General features: G+C 38.3%; 1 protein-coding gene and 1 long non-coding RNA gene across 31 annotated transcripts in view; one reads left to right on the forward strand and one right to left on the reverse strand.

Annotated features, from left to right (window-relative positions):
• The window catches only part of SORBS2 (sorbin and SH3 domain containing 2), a 215393-nt gene extending 199073 nt beyond the window's left edge, over positions 1-16320 (reverse strand). For 13 of the 28 annotated variants that reach the window (XM_072776038.1, XM_072776042.1, XM_072776034.1 and 10 more), the window contains exon 1: positions 15545-16316. The gene's annotated coding sequence lies outside the window, so the exon portion shown is untranslated. Of the gene's footprint in view, positions 1-15544 lie in introns of all 28 variants that reach the window. The other 15 variants (XM_072776009.1, XM_072776011.1, XM_072776007.1 and 12 more) reach the window with 8 other exon arrangements.
• The window catches only part of LOC140604683 (uncharacterized), a 40915-nt gene continuing 36206 nt past the window's right edge, over positions 16146-20854 (forward strand). For all 3 annotated transcript variants that reach the window (XR_012007495.1, XR_012007494.1, XR_012007493.1), the window contains exons 1-2: positions 16146-16179; positions 16696-16851. This is a non-coding gene — a long non-coding RNA (uncharacterized lncRNA). The remainder of the gene's footprint in view (positions 16180-16695; positions 16852-20854) is intronic.

A 20854-nucleotide genomic window follows, 5' to 3' on the forward strand; every position in this document is an offset into this window, starting at 1 on the left:
GTAGATCAGAAAGCTCAACATCACATGACATGAAGATTAATTTTAGATCAGTCCAAAAAAACCATAATTAAGCAGGTAAATCTATTGGAAAACGTCCATATAATGCATTCTCAAGCAAGTACTTTAGAATTCTAGGATTAATTAACATTCTTCTCTGTTAGCATAGTTAATGGAAGGATGGTTATTCTTTGAAATTAAGATGTTTAAAAATAGTGATCTCCGTCATTCTATCCTAACTTCATGTTTGCAGCTAATACTTTGCATAATTTATAACCAAAAGATTAATTTGCCTTGGTTTGATACAATACAGCCAAGGCCAGAAGTGTGCTGTTATTCTCTTAGCAGTTTCTTTGAGTTTTAAATTTAATTATTTATCTATTGTGGAAGTTGATTTTTCCTTATTTTATGTAGGTTTTTTTTTTTTTTTTTTTTTTTTTTTTTTTTGGTAGGGGTTTTTTGTTTGTTCATTTGTTTGTTTGTTTTGCTCTGGACCCAGTCAAGCTCTAATATGTCAAGACCTCTGGAAGATCTCCATTTCTCTTTTATCCCAGGAAATGTTTTTAATAGCGTAATTATTTATTGAGAGCCTGTTTTGTGCTGGGCACTGCCATGGGTACTTCACATGAATTATTTCATATGATAGAATGAGTGGTCCTGTGATCTAGGCATAATATCCTCATTTTTGAGGTGCCAAACCTGTGGCTGAAGGATGTTAAGTCACACGCCAGGGGTCACACCTCCATGATGGCCAGGGCCACCACAGGACCTTATACTCTACAGTTCCCTACAGGGTCCTGCCCTGCCCTGCATGCTCCCTCCATTTCTGCAAAACCAGGAGGACTTTCATGTAGGATCTGAGGAACCTTGACTTTGATAAGGCACATACATGGGTGAAATCAATTTTGGGATAAAACATATTAATGAATATCTATTTCATGCTTTCTTTTTCAAAAGAAAAAAAATATTGTCAATTACTGACTTTTAAAATTAAGCAACCAAGAGCAAATAACATCAAATTGCTTACTAAATATAATAAATGGCAAATTATAATTTGAATTTTTATGATAATCACATAAAGTGGTGATAGGATTCAGAGAGAGGGCAGAGAAAAGAGTATGGAGAGACAGATGGGGGAGGAGATAGGGGGAAATTAGACTGGGGCAAGGAGTGTAGGGAGGCGCACTAACATTGGTGAGGGTCCAGCACCGTTTTGGTGCTTGGTGCTATTTAATGCAGCAGACAACTACTTTCATATATAATGTGTGACAGGGAGTCTGAAATTTGTCATTAGATTTATACTTCAAGATAGAGGGAGTTCCATTCACAGAAAGTTATCAATAAAAAAAAATTCAGGGACGCCTGGGTGGCTCAGTGGTTGGGCGTCTGCCTTCGGCCCAGGGCATGGTCCTGGAGTCCTAGGATCAAGTCCTGCATCGGGCTCCCGCAGGAGGCCTCTGCCTGTGTCTCTGCCTCTCTCTCTGTGTCTCTCATGAATAAATAAATAAAATCTTTTTAAAAAATTCAAATAGGAGTGCCTGGGTGGCTCAGTGGTTGAGCATCTGCCTTTGGCTCAGGTCATGAACCCAGGGTCCTAGGATTGAGTCCCGCATCAGGCTCTCTTCAGGGAGCCTGCTTCTTCCTCTGCCTATGTCTCTGCCTCTCTCTCTTTCTCTCTCTCTCTCTCAGTGTCTCTCATTAATAAATAAAATCTTAAAAAAAATTCAAATAATACATCTTCAAGCATTGGCCTGGAACCAGACCTGAAAATGTACAGCCTACCTCAAACTCTGGGTATCTGCTTATCTGAGGGGATTCCAGATTATGTTCCCTTGGTCCAATGCTCCTCCTATCCTCTGAAGAGGAGGCTCTATCTTTAGACTTCCATGTCAAATGCTCTCTTAATCATGGAAAGGGGTAGGGAAAGAGGGCTTTCTAGAAGGCAGAATGATAATGAGGAACTGTCAGATACCTACTAGGTTGGGGGCCCCTGTGGGCCCATTCAACATGAGGCAAGAACTGGGGTGATGATGCTCTGGCCTGACTGAGGTCCTGCCCATGTGGGGTTATATGGGAAGGGTATAGCAGGACTCATGCATCTCAAGCACCCCAACCTGGAAAAAAGTTGCATTTCCTCAAGCTGGGAAGAGTGTCTGCCAGGAGTGATGCCCCATAGTATCATCTCATTAATCATCTCATTAAATATATTGCATTTGATTCACAAAAGACAAGATGTTCATGTATGATGCATACAAATGCAAGCTGTGTGCTGCGTTGGCCTCACAGGCCTGTTACCCAAGCGTGTACACCTGACCCTGCACATAGAAAGGCCAGTGCTGGGTTTAATACTCTGTGGTTATCACTTTCAAATTATTAACAATTCTCGAATAAGGGGGTATCACATTTTAGCCTTGCACTAGGCTCTGCATATTATGTAGCAGTTTCTGGTTGTGTAAAAGTTCAACAGAAATAATCAAAGTCTCCTCAAATTTCTGAGACCTTAATTTCACATCTCACATCCTTGAAAGATAGAAGATTGAGGTCTGAGGGCAACTGTGGCAATTCCTCCCACTGTCCTGCCCTTATATAAGTTCTCTTTACTCCTCCACAGCTCCCCGCCCCCCGTAAGCTCTCTTTCATTTACAACTTCAGAAAAGATTTTTATTCTGGTCCCTCTCAAATAGACATCTTTGGCACAGGCTCTGAAGGTCAAGAGCTGTGCTGTGTACTATGGCAGTGACTAGCCACCAGTGGCTACTAAGCACTTGAAATGTGGCTAGTTCAAATTGACATGTTGTTAAATGTAAAATACAGACTTTAGAAATACACACACGCGTGCGGTTATAAAATAAGTTATGAATTTTTCTTAATACTGATTATTTACTGAAATCTTTTGGATATATTGGGTTACATACTATATATTATAAAATTGATGTCATCTTTTACCCTTTTTTCGTGTGGCTATTAGAAAATTTAAATTTACATGTGGCTTCAATTCACAGCTTAAAATTTATTTCTATTGGTCTAAATCTCCTTTTTTTAAAAAAAAAATCACATTTTGATCTATTCTACCCAGATATCCCACTTGCATCTCCATCTCAAAAAGTCTCAAACCAGTGTCACTATATTCTCCTCTGAGTGTTCTTTTTCCATCTTACTTTCCCAAGACAGTAAACTGGTAATCAAACCATACCCTTGCCCTCATCCCCAAATGAATATTAAGTACTACTGATTCCTTCTCCATGTCTCTTGATTCTAGCACTTTCTCTCCAGACCTACTGTCCTGTCCTAGCTGAGGCATAGAGACTTTGTTCCTGTAGTTTGCACTATCCCTCTATGCGACATCACTGCAATACCTTATCTCACTCTCATACTTTTACACTGCTAGATGTCTTATTATGGAAATCTTATTAATTCACTTTCTCGCTTGAACTCTTTCAGTGTCTTCTAATCTAACTCAGTGTGACACAGCTACATTGCAATCTGACTCCGGTCTGCTTGTCCAATTTTACTTTCCATCTCTCCATAGCAGGCACCCTGCATTCCAATCATACCAAGGGCTATTAGTCCTTGGAACATATCCTTCTTGCCTCTGTGCTTTAGCACATACTGTTCCTTCTTCATGGTGGGCTCAGCACATTCCAAGGCAAATGTCCACATATTCTTTAGCCCCTAAACATTTCCTCAGTGATGGCTCAGCTCTTCCTCAGACAGAGTAGATCCTGTGTATGTCATACATCTCTATTAATGCAATACCACACTGAATTAAGATCGCCTATTTTTAAGGCTGTTTACCAGTCACTGTTTTAAATGCATTCCAGACACTTAGAAGAGTGACTGACACATCATAATCTTGGCTGAATAAATCCCTCACTCTTTTCTCCCTGCCCCACCACTTTGGTTCATTGCCTATTTTTCTCTTGCCTAAAGGATTGAAAGTATCTCTCTATAACTATTTCTTACTCTTTTAAACTTGATATATTGTTAACAGTTACATCTTTTTTTTTTTTTTTAACATACAAACATGAGCGTTACTTTTCCTCACTTAAAGAAACTCCAATAGTGGTTTTATTTTTTCAGAGAATTAATCCAAACTACTTAGCATGAGGCTGATCCTGATACTGGTGATAAAAATACCATTCCTTCTGTGCTTCTGATGAGCCAGGTGCTATGCCAATCCTTTACAATAATCTCATTTAATCCTAATGACCATCCTCAGAGGCGAGTTCTATTATATCCACTCTGCGGGTAGCGAAATAAAGGTCTGGAGAGGTGGAGAGATTTGTTCTCACATACTCAATTAGCAATCACAGAGCTGGACATGAAATCCAAAGTTGTGTGACTGCCAAGCCCATCTGCTCACCCTTTACCACACCAGACCCGCTTCTTCCTATTGTTTCCACATCCCAGACCCATCAAAGCACCTTCAGTGTTCTTTCATGTCTGCTTCATTTGCACATGGTGTTCTCTGGACCCACAACCTCCCCAGTAGCTTTGCACACTTCTGAAATCATCTGGGCGGATCATTCACACCTATTATGAATGTTCGCTCCCCCCTGGGACTTGTGATGCTGTATGATTATTAGGTTTTCTTCCCTCATCCCTGAAGAGGGAAGCATCCTCAAGAGCTGTGACTGACCACTCACCACTGAACTGGGATAGCCTGGACAATCGGTGGTATACAGCTCTTGCCTTTCTATTGAACTCATTTCTATAAGAATGATAGTAACCCTTGCAAACTCTTCTTGAGCACTCTCCACATGCATTCTCAATATGAATGCACAATCCATGTAACATGCATAATCCACTTCATACTCACAAAACTTTCTGAGATGATGTCTTTCTCATTCTTGTTTGTATTTCCCAGGAAAGTTAGGTTTGTAGCACTTGTAACTTTAGTAGAAAAAACTTTTGTTCATTGCCAAACTCATAAAATAACTAGCTTGCCTAATACTCTGGTGGTTGTTGATTTGCCTTATTTCTTCCCAACAACTGTGTTTATTTATTTTTTATTTTTTATTTTTTATTTTTTAAAATTTTTTTATTTATTTACTTATGATAGTCACAGAGAGAGAGAGAGAGAGAGAGGCAGAGACACAGGCAGAGGGAGAAGCAGGCTCCATGCATTGGGAGCCTGATATGGGATTCGATCCCGGGTCTCCAGGATCGCGCCCCGGGCCAAAGGCAGGCGCCAAACCGCTGCGCCACCCAGGGATCCCCCAACAACTGTGTTTAGACCAATGAGATGTCATGTGTTTTTTAAAACAAAGAAATAAAAAAATTATTACTTGCTTTTAAAATTCATGTGTGAAGATAAAAAAAATAAATAAAAATAAAATAAAATTCATGTGTGAAGATAAATGAAAAAACAACTGGTATTTATTTTAAAATAAAATAAAATTCATGTGTGAAGATAAATGAAAAAACAACTGGTGGAAGATAAAAAAAATAAATAAAAATAAAATAAAATTCATGTGTGAAGATAAATGAAAAAACAAATATTTAAAAAACAGTTTAAATATTTTGACCTCAGTATACTTACTGACCACGTTCAATGGCTTAAAAACAAAACAAAACAAAATCTACTTTTTGAAATGTGGATATTTTCCTACAGAGTGGCTAAAAAGGCATCATTATACTCTTTTACTAATAAAAATGTTATAATCAGAAAAATGACTTTAGTAGAAGTAATACATATTGCTGGAGGTAATAATATAATATTGATAGAGGTAATATATTCTCAAGCTATATACAGCGAAATCACCTTCCAGATTCTCTAAGAAACCTCCCTTCCCCAAGCTAGCTATTACTATCTTCTAGAACTTCACCTCTTGAGACAGAGTTTTTACATATTCATTGTATAAAAGTAATTTTTGTGTGTCTTTTTGAAGGAATAAATAAATGCATTGATTATATCCCCCTTACAGCACTTTGTCACTTTCTGTCTTCAAATATAGTAAATTAGGGTTCCTGTCTCTTTCAGTAGTCTGTAAGCTTTTTAAATGGCTTTCAGGCTCATTTTCTTATCTTTTCATCCACCTTAAACACACAGTAGGTCCTTGATGGATGTGCAATAAATGAATACATGAATGATATGAAAACCCAAAATCCATTTGAAAATATACACTTATAATTTTGATGTCATATTACACTTAGGTCTGTTCTCTCATTAAGCCATACCCAGAAAGTTGGATCTTTCTCATTCTCTGCTTTTCCTATCATAGCCTCCTTTTCAATGTCATATAAAACCAGAAAGGATATGACCAGTGAACTTATATCAATGTAAAAACAATCCAACAATCTTTAAAAGTCTAGAAAGAGGAGAATTAGAGGACTTGTCAGTTTATGGTCAAGTCTAACCACAGGAAAGGGTGACTCCAGATATTTTAGTCCTCTCAGCAGTTATGAACTCATAGCCTTGATGTATTTATTTGTTGGGCATTTGTCACCTGGCATTATACTTGCCAGATGAAATTCTTACTTTGTTTCCCGAAAGAATGCACTGACCAATTAATTTTGGGGAGTTACAGTTCTTGATGTCAATCAACGAGGGACCATTCTGTTTTATTGGTGAGATAAAATACTCATACTCTCTGAGATGCATTAGATAGAATGGATAGAGATTCCTCAAAAGTTTTTTGCTTTTGGTTGGAAATCAGAACATAGAGATTTTATTTATTTATTTTTTAGAGATTTTATTTATTTATGAATGACAGAGAGAGAGAGAGAGAGAGAGGCAGAGGGAGAAGCAGGCTCCATGCAGGGAGCCTGACGCGGGACTGGATCCTGGGACCCCGGGGTCACGCCCTAAGCCAAAGGCAGGCGCTCTACCGCTGAGCCACCCGGGGATCCCCCAGAACATAGAGATTTTAAACCAATACCTTTCCTATTTTCTATTGAACTCAAAAGCTCTTTTGGTTGCATGACCCCATCTGATAACAAATACTTGGAGGACGAGGGTCCTTTTTGATCCTGGTTCATAACCTCCTGTTCTCTCCTCTTTTCAGGTTTTAATCTGGACCATGGAAACCTAGCACCTCTTCTCACAGGCTTGGTTAGAAGCAAAATGCAATAAATGACTGATGAATCTGGAAATAAGGCAGTTCATGAATGGAACATTCCCCAGGAAGCTTAATTTTATGATCATAATCTTTTAGTTCTTGACAGTTGCATAGTTAAGTATCAGTGCAGGAAGAGTGAGCCAGAGTTTTGAGGGCATGTTTTCCCAGTTCATTTCAAAGGAAGCAAAAGTATAGGCATCAAAATGATTATGGTGCTTTAGTGCACCACGTAATAATATAGAGATCAAGTTAAATTATTTTACCAGATAACTGCCAATACGAGGCACATGTCGCACTGAAGGGACATTTAGGACCTTGTGTCAAAGGAACATGATTTTCAGACTAAAGTAGATTATGTAGGGCTTTGATTGTCATTTGCTTTTATTTATATAATGAGGGTGATGGAACCCCTCTCTGCTGCCAGTAAATCTAGAAATTAATTTATAATATATTAAAAACACTTTGTGCACTTCAGGAGGAAGTCTTTTTTAATTCAAGAAAAAAGTCATTGTTGTATAAATCAATCAGTTATGTTAGTCTTACAAAATTAAATCTCTGGTAGAAAGGAAGTCAGTGATATAATCAGCTTTCAGACCACATATCATATAAAAATCAGGTTTCTAAATAAAATCAGTTTCAAAGAATTCAGGATATATTACCAGTCATCTGATTTATTGACCTAAAAAAGCTCTTTTCCCAAAACAGATATTTAAAAAAAAAAAAAAAAAAAAAAGAATAGTTTTTCCGGTAAAGGAGGTATCTATGCTTTCCCGCATTTTTGTTTTCTTGATTGTCAGAAATAACCGACATATAGCTAAACTGTTCAGGAGATTAAATCAGGGAAGAAGTCTATAGTAGTTTAAATGAGCGAGATCATTTTAGATTGTGTTTCCTCTGTTGAGAAGTCTGATGACTTAAAAAAGGATTGCTCTGACATTTAACTTAGTGTTTTACATGAAATTCTAACCGAAACCACCGGCCAACCAAAGTATAAAAAAACAAAGCAAACAAGCAAACAAAAGCTAAGGATGTGTGAACTGAATTAATTTTCTCATGATGAAGGTTACATGGAAGCACATACAGTGTATATTACTTTGACTCCATCTCTTTTCTTTGGTGTAAATAGTATTTGTTGTCATTTGATACAACCACCTACTTGGGCTAATCAGCCATTGCTCATGTACTCTTGGTCATACATGTGACAAGATGGTAGTGGTAAAAACAGAATAAAAGTCTATTGCTTTCTCATGGAATTCACTTCCATATGCAAATATTAGACATATACAGAAACTTCATTAAAATGAGATTACAAAAATATAATGTACAAACTGGGATGAGAGCATCTAAGAAGGAGCAATTAAATGTGTTGCTCAGGAAATATCTTTTTGGGAAATAATTTAAGATCATTTGAATACTTCTAGAAAATTCCAATTCAAATGACCTTAGAAGTTTTGTGATTTCCCAGATCTTTCATTATGAGTTAACATGTATAAAGCTCTTGGGAGAGCAGCTAGCACAGACTAAACTCTATATAATTTGATATTATCAACATCTTTTGGATTGAAGAAATTGAATAATTTTTTTCTGTAGTTTATTGAAACCTAGTTACTCAGGTTTTTAGTGTGTTCTTAGTTTTAATCAGAAGCAGATATTTTGACTGACCTTATAAAGTTTTCCAGCTCTTGTGGTTTTTAACTTGAAAATATCTCCCAGACTGAGATCTTTTCCTATCCTGAATTCTCTGTTTAACTATATTCTAAAGCCTTAAAATATAGATCTTAAATCTTGTAATTTTAGGTTCGAACTTTTCTAAGGCTTATTTAAAAAGGAAAAATTTAACTCTCTAGTTGATGATGTTGCTTGATGAATGTGACTATAACCAGAAGCTTTAAGAAAGTTAAGAGTAGAAATCAATTTTTCTTGGTCTGAATTATTCGCCAAATGATGTGTTACATTTGAGCTTTATCTGAGCTTCTGGTTCCACTCTTGTTTTATATGATTATTAAATAAAGGGCTTTTTTAGGTCAATAATTCAGAAGACTGGTAATATATCCCAGATTCTTTGAAACTAACTTTATTTGGAAATATGACTTTTTATATGATATGTGGTCTGAAAGCTGATTATATCACTGACTTTTTTTTTTTAAGATTTTATTTATTTATTCGTGAAAGACAACACAGAGAGGGGCAGAGACATAGGCAGAGGGAGAGCAGGCTCCCCATAGGGAGCTTGATGCAAGACTCAATTCCAGAACCCTGGGATCATCACCTGAGCCAAAGGCAGATGCTCAACCACTGAGCCACCCAGGTGCCGCCCACTGACTTGTTTTATGTAAATTATTAAATATACCTCCTTTACCAGGAAGACCATACTTTAATTTTTAAAATCATAGTATTTTCTAAGATGTTTATGTTTTTTCTCCTTTGTTTTTGTGATTTCAAAAAAAATCACAGTTATTGTAAATTGTTATTTTCTCTCTCAATTCAAACAGTATTTTCTCATCAGTGTTTTAGCATTACACAGGGTTGTAACACAGGGGTGGAGGGGAAGAACTGATCACTATGAGTCATTTATCATTCCGCAAATACTGACGGAAGATTTCATATATTGACCTGTTTGCTGCATGCCTGCAATGTTCCAATGTTCCAACTCTATTCTAGAGCAAGCTGAGTTTTCCCTGTAACTTTCTGCCTAAGCAACCTGTACCTTTTCCTATTGCCAGTTCTTGCCACTCCCTTGCCTCGTGGACTGCCATTACCTAACTTGTTCAAGCCCGTGCCAAAGGTAAATCAAGCAACACAAGTTTTTCACACTGTTCCAGAACAGCTAAGTGGTTATAAAGTTTTTTCTCTTCACTACTAATAAAGCTATGCTATACAAGTTTTCAAATCTAGATATTAAGAGGTAAATTCTTTTAGAAGTTATCTATCCCCACAGGATGCAGTACAAAATAGTCACTCTACTGCAGATTAAGTGTACTTATTTCAGAGAGGGTTCAAACTGTTCACCACATGACACAATTAGCACAGGACAAATGAAATTGTTATCTAATCTTTTTTCCTTTGTTAACTTTAGCACAGAGAATTGAAATAATTAATTATTCAATAATAATAAATGCAAAGGCATCTTGGTAATCTACAAAATACCTCACTTTTCGGCAACAAACTGTTGCCTTAAACTTTTTTTGGTTAGTAATGTTAAGTGTAGGAAGACCTTATAAAGCATTATGATCGAATATTAATACAGCTCAAAGAGGCAGAAGTAGCTGACTTGTCAGCAGGTTGATTCCCCCACAAAATCAAAAGCATAGGCATGTTTTGTTTTTAATTAACGAGCTGCTGTCACTACACACGTTCACCTTCATAGAGGATCAGATGTCTTTGAAGAAGCTAACTACACCTGCTTAGAAGGAAGAGGAACTTCAACTTTTTAGAGGAGGACAAAACAAACATTTATATCAATACATTTTCTACAACATGACCAATAATAATTCCTTAGAATGTCTCACTTGCATATGCTTTTTTCTGTGCATTAAAAAAAAAAACATCTTTCTTCCATTCCCTACTTGTACTCTTAAAATTTTTTTACAAGTCCTACAGAGCTTGGTTACAAGCTAATTTTTGCTATAGATTTTTGGATTCCTTATGGCTGACCCTTAGAACCACGTTATTCTCAAACGGATGTTCTGGATAGAATATCATGAGGTTTAGAGCCTGCAAGTTTTATGCTGTTCCTCACGTCCAGCTTTTCCTGAAAAAAATTTATTAGGAAAAAGAATCTAAAAAGAAAAATTATTACTACATTGATTGGACCAACTCTCCTTTTTAAAGCAGGGTATATGATTAATTATAAGAAAGTATTTTTGATGTGCAATTTATGCTGACTACTGAGAACTCATCTCAAAGAAGGCTAGAAGATTGAATGTCTAGGGTAAATAAAATAAAAAATTTAAAAAGTAGACAACAGTACAAGTTTTTAGAATCACTGAAATTATCAAATAGTGTATTTCATTAAAAATAAATTCTCCTTAAATTATAACATGGATCTAAAAATAAATTAGGAAATATAATAAGAATATTGCTAGATTTTTTTGAAGGTAGGAAAATCTTCTTTGAAAATGAGACCTTTGGCTAGATTCAGGAAATGTGAGAGCTTTTTTCTTTTCTTTTCTTTTCCTTTTTTTTTCCCCCCAAATAATGCTTTTTAAAGGTGCAGAATCAATGCTGGATTTATGTATACCTGACCTATATGGGGAAGAGGAAACCACTGTCTTTTGGCTGAAATTCCTAGTTGGTAAAATAGACATTTCTGTTTTGAAGACAAGGGAAGAATAAAATATAGTGTAGTTCTATATGGCTACATTAGGCTTCTAAAACTTAAAAACAAACAAAGAAACCTATCTTTGCTGGTTCTCTGTCACTTACTCAAATAAGATGATCTTAATTGAGCTGAAGGTGGAATAAGAGTTTGTAATTGTCATATTTAGAACCCAATAGTTACAGAGCTGTTTCCTTATGGCTAAAGGTATATGTCTCAACTTTTCAGAAATGATATAAAGAGATTTTGAAAAAAAAAAAAGAAAAAGAGATTTTGAAAATCCCCATTTAATTTTCTGCAGTAATAGTTTAGAATTTAATAGACATATCCATAATTAAATAATTAATTTGAAAAACTTTTTAAAATGTTATTTAATATAATCAAATATTATACTACTTTATTAGAAAATGCAAAAAGAACACACTCATTTTGTTTGAATATCAAATATAGTTATAAATAATTTAGGCCTTCAAAATAGAACTTACTTTAAAATATAAAATACTAAAAATGATGCAGAACTACTCTGGACTCGTATGTCCTAAAATCTAATTGCTATATGTAATTTGAAATAACTGATTAAACATGAGTAGTCTTCAAGAGAAACAGAACCAGTGCCATCTTATGCTATTATTTAATTAGCATGCTATACACTAAAATCAGCTGGAAAAAAGCCAAAGTAAGCCTTAAAGGACAGCATGATAATTAAGAGTGCCACTTCTCTTATTTTTATCATAAAATTCAGTCCTGGAATACAGTGTGAAAAAGCCTAGAAACCTGAATGTAAGTGATTTCCTAATTATTTTGATTTTTAATTCCAAACATTTGGATATTTTAAACTCCTAATCTTTGCTAATTTAGGGATAAAAATTCATATAATATTAAATACAACTTTTGCTGTCAACATGGTTATCTTGGAGACCAAGGATTATATATTATTTCTTCTTAATAAAATTTCTAATCCATTCTTATTTTTTATTACAGCATTGTGGCAACTTTTCCATGAAAAAGCTATAAACATTTAGGCCTAATTTAAAAAAAATAATTATTATGCCATCTAGTATAAAAAAAGTGGGAAGTCCCTATAACCAAAAGTATGTTTATACCAAGAGAGATATTAACAGAATATTCTCTCCCTCACCCAGGAACCCACATTGTAAGGAAGCATAATGTAACTAGTGATTATCAGTAACTTTTTAGGCTTATTTAGGCAAATTAAAAGAAATTGTGATCATAGATTTTATGTCAATTATTTGATCTCTTTCTAGTTCATGAGCTCTACTTTCTTCTAGCTTCAGTATGCAAAACAATTCCATAAGTATCTTTGCTATAATCAGCAATTATGAGCAATTCAACATTAATCTTAAATGGTCTGATTTTAGAATAAATTTCTAAATTTAGAGTCTGACATTCAATAGCTTTTATCAAATTGTGATACTGAAGCCATATTTTCATTATCAGGGAAGTTAGAGCCTAATTGCTGTTTTTAAGTATCCTGGGTTTCTCTGATAAAAGGTAGTATAATATATAATGGGATTTCTTTTTTCTTTTTTTTTTTTTATAATGGGATTTCTGCTTCAAGATCAAATCTGTATTTACAGTAACTAATGAGAAAATAGTGAAGTTTGAGGTTACCAGGATAATGACTGAATGCCAAGTCCTAGACACTGGACAAAGTACATTCAGGGGTCAATAAAACTCTGGGAGCCTGTGAGCAGAGGCAAATGCAGTTTGGTGCAGTGGACAGAATATAGACATAAGATTCAGATGTAGCTGAAAGAGAAAGTAAGGAAGTGTCTGGGGAGACATCCTGGCTGCATTTTGAAGGATGCATGACAGGTGGCTGCCACTTTAGGGAGATTTAAAGAAAAAATCTGTGCAGAGGCTCTGCAAAACTTTGCTATAGTGCATTTGGGAAATTATGAAGTGTTTGATATTGCTAGCAAGTGAGCTGGAAAGCAACAGAAAATGAGGGTCTGTAAATAGCCAAAAGCTAAGGGGCAATCTTGAAAAATAGGAATGGTATTTCTGTATGTGGTTCTCAAAGGCACTGAATTAGTAACTATGTAGATATGCTGTGTACCAGTGGTCCTGGAATGCTAATCTTTCATAGTGTATTGCCTTTAAAAGGTTATTAATGTAGGAAAAAATAATACAGGTATGAAGTCGGTGTGGCACTCACTCCTCCCGTGGGCCAAGGCTCCCATCACACATAGCGGGCACGGCAGGCAGGTGTGCCTTAGGGATTCCGCACCCTGTTCTTCTCAAAGCTGCCCTAAGAGAAGCTAACACAAAATTGTTTTCTTGCTGCAGGTCTTTTCACCGTGCTAATTCTTAGAATTTTTTTTTTTTTCCTCACTGCAAAGCTTTGAAGGGAATTAAATTGGAGAGAGACTCCACCTTTAATTCTGTTGTAATAGAATCACTTCCTTGGCTGATATTTTTATTTACAGAATTTAACTCAAAACGAAACCTGTTCTTTAGCTTTCCTTTGAAAGTTAAACATAAGCCCAAGGCTGTCACTTCACCATTTTTATCCCCAACAAGTCTCACACACACAGATAGGCATTATTCCTATTTGTTCTCATCATCAAACATTTGGACATGAATCCCTAGGTCGAGTTTGCTCAGTCTGTGTCTCTAGATCTTGAGTACTGGTGACATTTAGAACGTAAGTTTCCAGAAGTATTATCCTTGTACTTTATAATTCTTTTATCTGAGGGCTGTTGACATTCCTGTATCACCTGAAACAGGTGATGTAGGCTCACGTGTAGCAATAAAAATTCTATTATTATTCTTCATTAAAAGGTGATACCCATGTCATCTACATTTTGGGGGGAAAGGTAGCAAATAAAAGTATATTTCTTAAACGTAGATCTCAGATACTATTTATTTTACATTTCATGGCAGATTCAGTCCTCGGTAGAGGTTTTTATTCAAAGTTTTCAACACAATGTTTTTCACTGAATATTTTCAATAGCATTGTAAATGATCTGATGTGTCGGTAGACCAACAATAGAACGGACTTAGGTAAAACTGGAATGTTGCTAAAACCAAATGTAATCATCCTTTGGTCATTTCCTTATCAAGGATTTCAGTTTGACTGACCAATTTCAATTCATGGTAACAGCTTTGTTCCTAAGAGGCTCTAAATCAAAGAAATGCTCGCTAAGGGGGCAGTTCCTACTGCAATCCAAAGTCTGTGCTATTATCACGTAGCAGTGACAGCAAACATCCGCTGCGAATGTCAGCCTACATTTGTAGGAGGTGTGTGGTGTTTTGGGTTTCACTCTATCTCTGAAACCTATCTGCTTGTGAGAAAAACTGGGCAATAAAAGAAGTTTTACCGGCACATACTATAGCTGAGCTTGGACTCAACGCAGAGATTTCACTTCCTTTCTTTCCCTGGATTCCGAGCCTGGGGAGCACAATGGGGGTGTTGTGCTCTGGGCTAGCGTGGCATGCATGATACTAGGAGAGGACGTGTGAGCAGCTTCCAGTTATCTACACCGTTTGCTTTACAACTACCCTGAACTAAATCAAATGGCACCCCAAGACTCTAAGTTCAGGATAAGCGAGTGCAAAATCCACCAGCTGTTATGACCTAAATAGGGAACAGAATCCCTGAATTCAAATGTAGATACACCGGGTGTGCTAAGAGTTCAACAAATCATTGATGAGGCTTCCGAAATGCTGCACAGTTATCAAGCTGCTGATTTTCCCCCTAATTCTCCTTAACGCACGCCAAGGTACAGTTAATTAAAGGATCCATTGTTTATAAGGGAGAGAGATTGTTACTTACAAAGACTGTCCAGAACGACAGGCTGTCATGGTTTGTCAAAACACGAAATATCTTAAGACTCCAAGGCATATCAGTAATGTTTTTTTGTTGTTGTTGTTTTGTTTTTGTTTTTTTTTTTTTTTGGTCACACAATTTCCAGGACATGAATCACTGCAACAACTCTGTTCCCACACTATTTTGTGGACATGCCTGCGTGTGAGTGCATGTGCATGGTAAATCCAGAGAACACAATGAAGGTAAATCTTTTAGGTTGAGTTTCGCTCCAAATGATTGCTATGCCCTGCTTTAAAAAAAAAAAAAAAAAAGGCAAAAAAAAAAAAAAAGGCAAAAAAAAAAGGGGGGGCAAAAAAAAAAAAAAAAAGAGCTTACCTTTTTGAATCCAAAGCGGGGTGGATTCACAGGGACCTCCTTCCCAGCCTCGGCCTCGGCCGGAGGCAGATGCTCTGGAGCCCACAGGAAGCAGCGGCGCCGCGTTGCAGCCCCGGGCCGGTCCGAGCGCACCTGCCGCTCGCAGGCAGCAGCCGGGCCCGCACCGGCGTTTGCAGAGGGGAACAGCCTCCTTCCGGGTCACTAGCTTTCAGGGTGAGCAGCTAGAGAGCTGCCGCGAGGAGATTGCAGGGAAGGCTTGCCTGCCCCCAGACAAAAACCCTTTGGGCCGCCTGATCGCAGACAGGCAGCATTATCGCTCCGCATTCCACTTTCTCCAATCAGCTAATCGCAGCGGCCGTCAGCAGCTCGTCCGGACGGCAGCTCCGGCTCGCGGCGTGCGTGGCTGCACCCACCGCCCGCTAACGTGCCCATTGCTCCGCTCTTCTCCGAGGGGATTTGGAAAGGACGCTCCTTCCAGGGGGCGGCTCAGCAGACCGTGCACCCCCCCCCGGCTTCCAGGAGGGAAATGGCTGGTGCTCGCAGCGCCGCTGCAGGCCGCTCATTGGGCTCCCTGGCTTTCCGTGGCCATGGCAACAGCCAACAGCCTCCCTTCGACGGCAGGCACCGCGGCTCAGGTGCGGCTCGCCCCCGCGGCTGCTTCATTTCTTTCCATCGAACTCATCATTTTCCTTTTCCCTCCCCCGAGGACGGGAGCTTCCGTCCTCTTTCTCGCCCCTTGGGCCGGAGCGCGAGGGGCTCTGAGTTTTCAGCCTCTGTTCCACGAGGCCGTGCTCCTTGCACGGAGGCTGGGAGGCTGGGCGGGGGGCGGGGGGGGCCTTCTCGGTAGCTGCATTCGGGTCCCTCCTGGTTAGTCACCCGCAAGTCCGCAGAGAGACGCTAGTGGGAGCCACTGGCTGGAGGCCTGGGGGCTCCGCGGCTGAGCACCTGCCTCCGGCCCGGGGCGTGACCCTGGAGGCCCGGGATCGAGTCCCGCCTCGGGCTCCCTGCATGGGCCCTGCTCCTCCCTCTGCCTGTGTCTCTGCCCCTCTCTCTCTCTCTCTCTCCTCTCTCTCTCCTCTCTCTGTGTCTCTCAGGAATAAATAAACAAAATCTTTAAAAAAAATAAATAATGGGAACCCCTGTCAAAACAGATTGTAGCTTCGCGTCATCTCGGAGGCATAAGGGAGGTCTGCAGATGCGGGCAGTATCACCTCGTGTTTTCAAATAATATGCTTGAAGCCACTTAACTGAAACAAAGCCCCAGGACTCATTCTGCGTGGCCCAAATGACAACCAAGTCCCATAAAGGTATCTGTTAGACGCAACCTAGGACTTTCATGTATCGAGTTACTGTAGTGTATTTTTAGGTATTACACAATCTAAGATAGAATTTAAGAAAAAAATCCTGATTGTTTCCTATCGCAGAAAATGATTAACTTAGTTATAGTTTATTTGTGATTTAAAAATATGTTACTGGGTGCCTGGGTGACACAGTTAAATGTGCAATGCTTGGTTTTCACTTGGGTGGTGATCTCAGGGTCATGGGATCAAGCCCGGCATTAGGCTCCTTGCTCAGCATGGAGTCTGCTTGAGAGTCTCTCTCCCTCCCTCCCTCTCTCTAAAATGAATAAATATATCTTAAGAAAAATAAAGAGACTTTAAAAATCCAAACCAAATTAAAAACTCTTTGCTTGGGCAGCCCGGGTGGCTCAGCGGTTTAGCACTGCCTTTGGCCCATGGCCTGATCCTGGAGACCCAGGATCGAGTCCCACATCAGGCTCCCTGCATGGAGCCTGCCTCTCCCTCTCTATGTCTCTCATGCATAAATAAATAAAATCTTAAAAACAAAAACCCTTTGCTTTAAACATTACCTCCAGGAGGAATACTCTTACTTTCTCTGATAGATGGACCACACCACACCCCTTCCTTAAAATGCCACCTCCTTAGGGAATTTCCCATGATTAATGTCATTAGCCATTTTACCTTCTGCAAAATGCCCACCCTTTTCTTTAATACTGTCACCAGTCACAATCTATTTGTTCTATATCCAAGACACCACCCAATTCATTTTTGTTTCCAGCAACCTGTCTGTGCTAGCTGTATTAAAACTTTGGACTTGTAGATGCTTCCTTTGCTAGGAGTCAATGACTTAGTGTTTTCTAAGTATCGTATTTCTCCATGCACATTAGCACTCTTGGCTTCAGGAGCAATTTGCCAACTTTAGTTTGTTGAGAATCCTGTAGACACAGATTTGGTAATCCCGTCTCCCTTTCCTCTGCAACCAGATTCACTTTTGGTAGGTGTGAGCCAGCTTAGGGTCAGCGTATCTACTGAAGAAAAGTGGATGGGCCTTTCTGCTTGTACGGTCCTCACCTCTCCATGTTGATTTAAGCCTGCTCACCTGTTCTCATTTAAATCACCTTCCCTTAAGTTATTTTGAGTTTGCAGCACCTGAACTGGCCCCTACCTTCAATTTCAGCCTCATAATCGATGCTTCCTTCCCCATGCTTCAGCAATCTTGAATTACATCCTATTTCTTGTTTCCCTGACTAGCAGATATTCCTGCTACCTAAAAGCTTCTCAGCCAGATTTCAGCCTCCCAGCACCTTTTAACTCCCTCCCAATTGGCCTTCTCCTTTATTTTTCAATGATTTGCTCAAATACATCACATAGGTCATCACCAATGACCTACCTCAGGAAGGGTATGCAGTGGCCTCCCCTGCTCCATTGTACCTGGGATCTACCTCTACTGTTACTATACTTGTAATACCCTGTTGATGTATTAGCCTTATTAGACTTATTTTGTAGACTTAGTTTGTGTCTGACTCCCGTACTGCTCTGTCAAATCCCCAGGAGCCAATTTGGTCCATTCATGTCTTACTTGTCTTCCATGTTTTATTTTTAATTTTAAGATATTTTAGTATCTTAAATGAGGACCTACAGTGCTGTCTGAACAGGCACTGAATGGCAGCCTAGTGTGTGAAGTCTGTGTTTGAATTCACCTCTTCAATATCACCTATTCGTCAACATTGAAACTTCAGAAGAATTTAAGGGATTTTGATTAAATGTTGGCATGTTAAAAAAATTACCAACATCTCAGTTCATTTTGTGTTTTAGAGGGGTTTTCTTCCGTGTTGTTTAAAAATGTCTTTATTCTACACTTATACCTGATTGATGATTTGGCTAGGTGTAAGAATAAGTCATTTTCCTCTGGGATTTTGAAGGCCTTCTTTTTAAAAATCTCGTATATTCTTGCCCCACTATGGGCAATTATGCCCCCAACTGTGACTCCCCCAAAAGAGAACTAAAAAATACCCAAGTTACACAGGATAAGAGGCTGGCAGAAACTGAGGCTCCTCTCTTTGCATTTATGGCGTCCCTCATACATCTCTAGGAATTGTTATATATTACTTTCTGCAGGATTCTGTTATTTCTGTGCTCTTGGGCTTTTTCACCTACCCCAAGCCCTACCCTTCATTTCTCTGGCCCCCATGGCTCATCACCCTCTAGCTATGCTTTACTTCATGTCTCTGATTTCCATTGTCCCTCCCAACTTGATCATTAAAAAAAAAAAAAAAAGTTGCTAAATGCAGATTTTCAAGGAACAAATGGGATTTTTCTATTTCATCTTTCTAAGCCAAATAAGATAACTTATAAATTGCCAGCAGCTTTATACCTAGAATGCCCTAAGTCAGGTTCTAATCATTGGTCCAGTCAGCTCTGGTAGGGACACTTGGCATTACACTGTTTTCAAATTTTTGACAATGCAATTGGTGTACAGTAACAGCTCATTATTGTCTTAATTTTTACTTCTGTGATTACTGATAGAGATTACTGATAGAATTAAACATCTCTTCATGTTTGATGGTCTTTTGGGTTACCTCCTCTATACACTTCCTGTTCATAGCTTTTAGCCTGTTTTCTCTATTAAGGTTGGTGTATTAGAGTGGAATTTTAAACAGAATGGTCATTAAAAGCATTTTCAAAATTTTTATACAGTTAAGCATGACAATTAAACTTGTTATATAATTAGATCTTAATAAGATATCCATTGACATGTAAAGGGAAACCAGTAATTCACCCTGCTAATTGTTTTGGTTTTATTTCTTCAGAAAACCTCTATGCAGAATTTTTTTTTTCTGCATGTAGTATGAAATATTACTACTACCATAATATGAAGAATGACTTTCTAAAATAAAACCTAAGATCATACAAATCTCATCACAGAAAATGTTGGCATAGAAGTGTCTTGCAAAATTAATATTGCTCTCATGTTTAAAAAACAGCAAATAGCATGAATGAAAAAGGAGGCCGAAGAGCTGGTTACAGATGGAAGGAGGGCAAGGAGACAAGCAGAGTGCAGTGTGTGACTCTGATCTGGGCACTGGGCCAGGAGGAGGTGCCATCAAGTGCATCATTGAGACAACTGGTGAATGTGAATGTGGTCTGCGTGTTAGGTGATAGCGGTGTTTGCATTTGAGATTTTCATAACTTGATAATTATATTGTGGTGTTAAAGTTTGCAGGAAACATGATGAAGTGTCACGTAGTTCAGCAGAAATAATAATAATGCATGATAGTATATTTGTAGTGTGTGTCTGCATGGTGTAATCCAGCTCTTACAATGATAGATATGTGATCTATCTATGGAGGGCTAGCACAAATATGGCAAAGCAGCAACACCAGGTGAATCCTGAGTGAAAGACATTTCTGGTTTATTTTACTATTCTTGCCAAGCTTAAAGTTTTTGTTGTCAAGCTAAAAAGCTTTTGAAAAAGAAATAAAATGAGAACAAAATACAGTGTTCGGAACAAAAATAGATTAAAATAGATTAAGGTCAGATTACTTGATGACGGCCTATCAGAATTAAAATTAAAGTTGGTAAGTTAGGGACGAATTAAGGTGATTATTATTGTCACTATTTTTTTTTTTTTTTGAGATTTACTATTTGAGAGACCTAGAATGAGAGAGCAGCAGGAGGGGCAGAGGGAGAAGGAGAAGGAGAATCTCAAGCAGACTTCCTGCTGAGTGCAGAGCCTGACACGGGGCTCCATCTCACCACCCTGAGATCATAACCTGAGCCGAAACTAAGAGTCAGGTGCTTAACCGACTGAGCTGCCCAGGCACCCCCACTATTGTTACTATTATTAACATTATTGAGAGACTACTTGGGTAGAAAGTATTGGAAACATTTTTCATTTTCTTGAAAGAAGTCTGATTTCACTGGATTTGCTGCTTCTCTGTATCCTAATATTAAGCTTGGCGATACAGTTATATAGTTAAACTAATATTTATCCCTTGGTTCCCATGTT

The sequence above is a fragment of the Canis lupus genome, chromosome 15, assembly GCF_048164855.1.
Source record: "Canis lupus baileyi chromosome 15, mCanLup2.hap1, whole genome shotgun sequence".
NCBI classification, from domain to species: domain Eukaryota; kingdom Metazoa; phylum Chordata; class Mammalia; order Carnivora; family Canidae; genus Canis; species Canis lupus.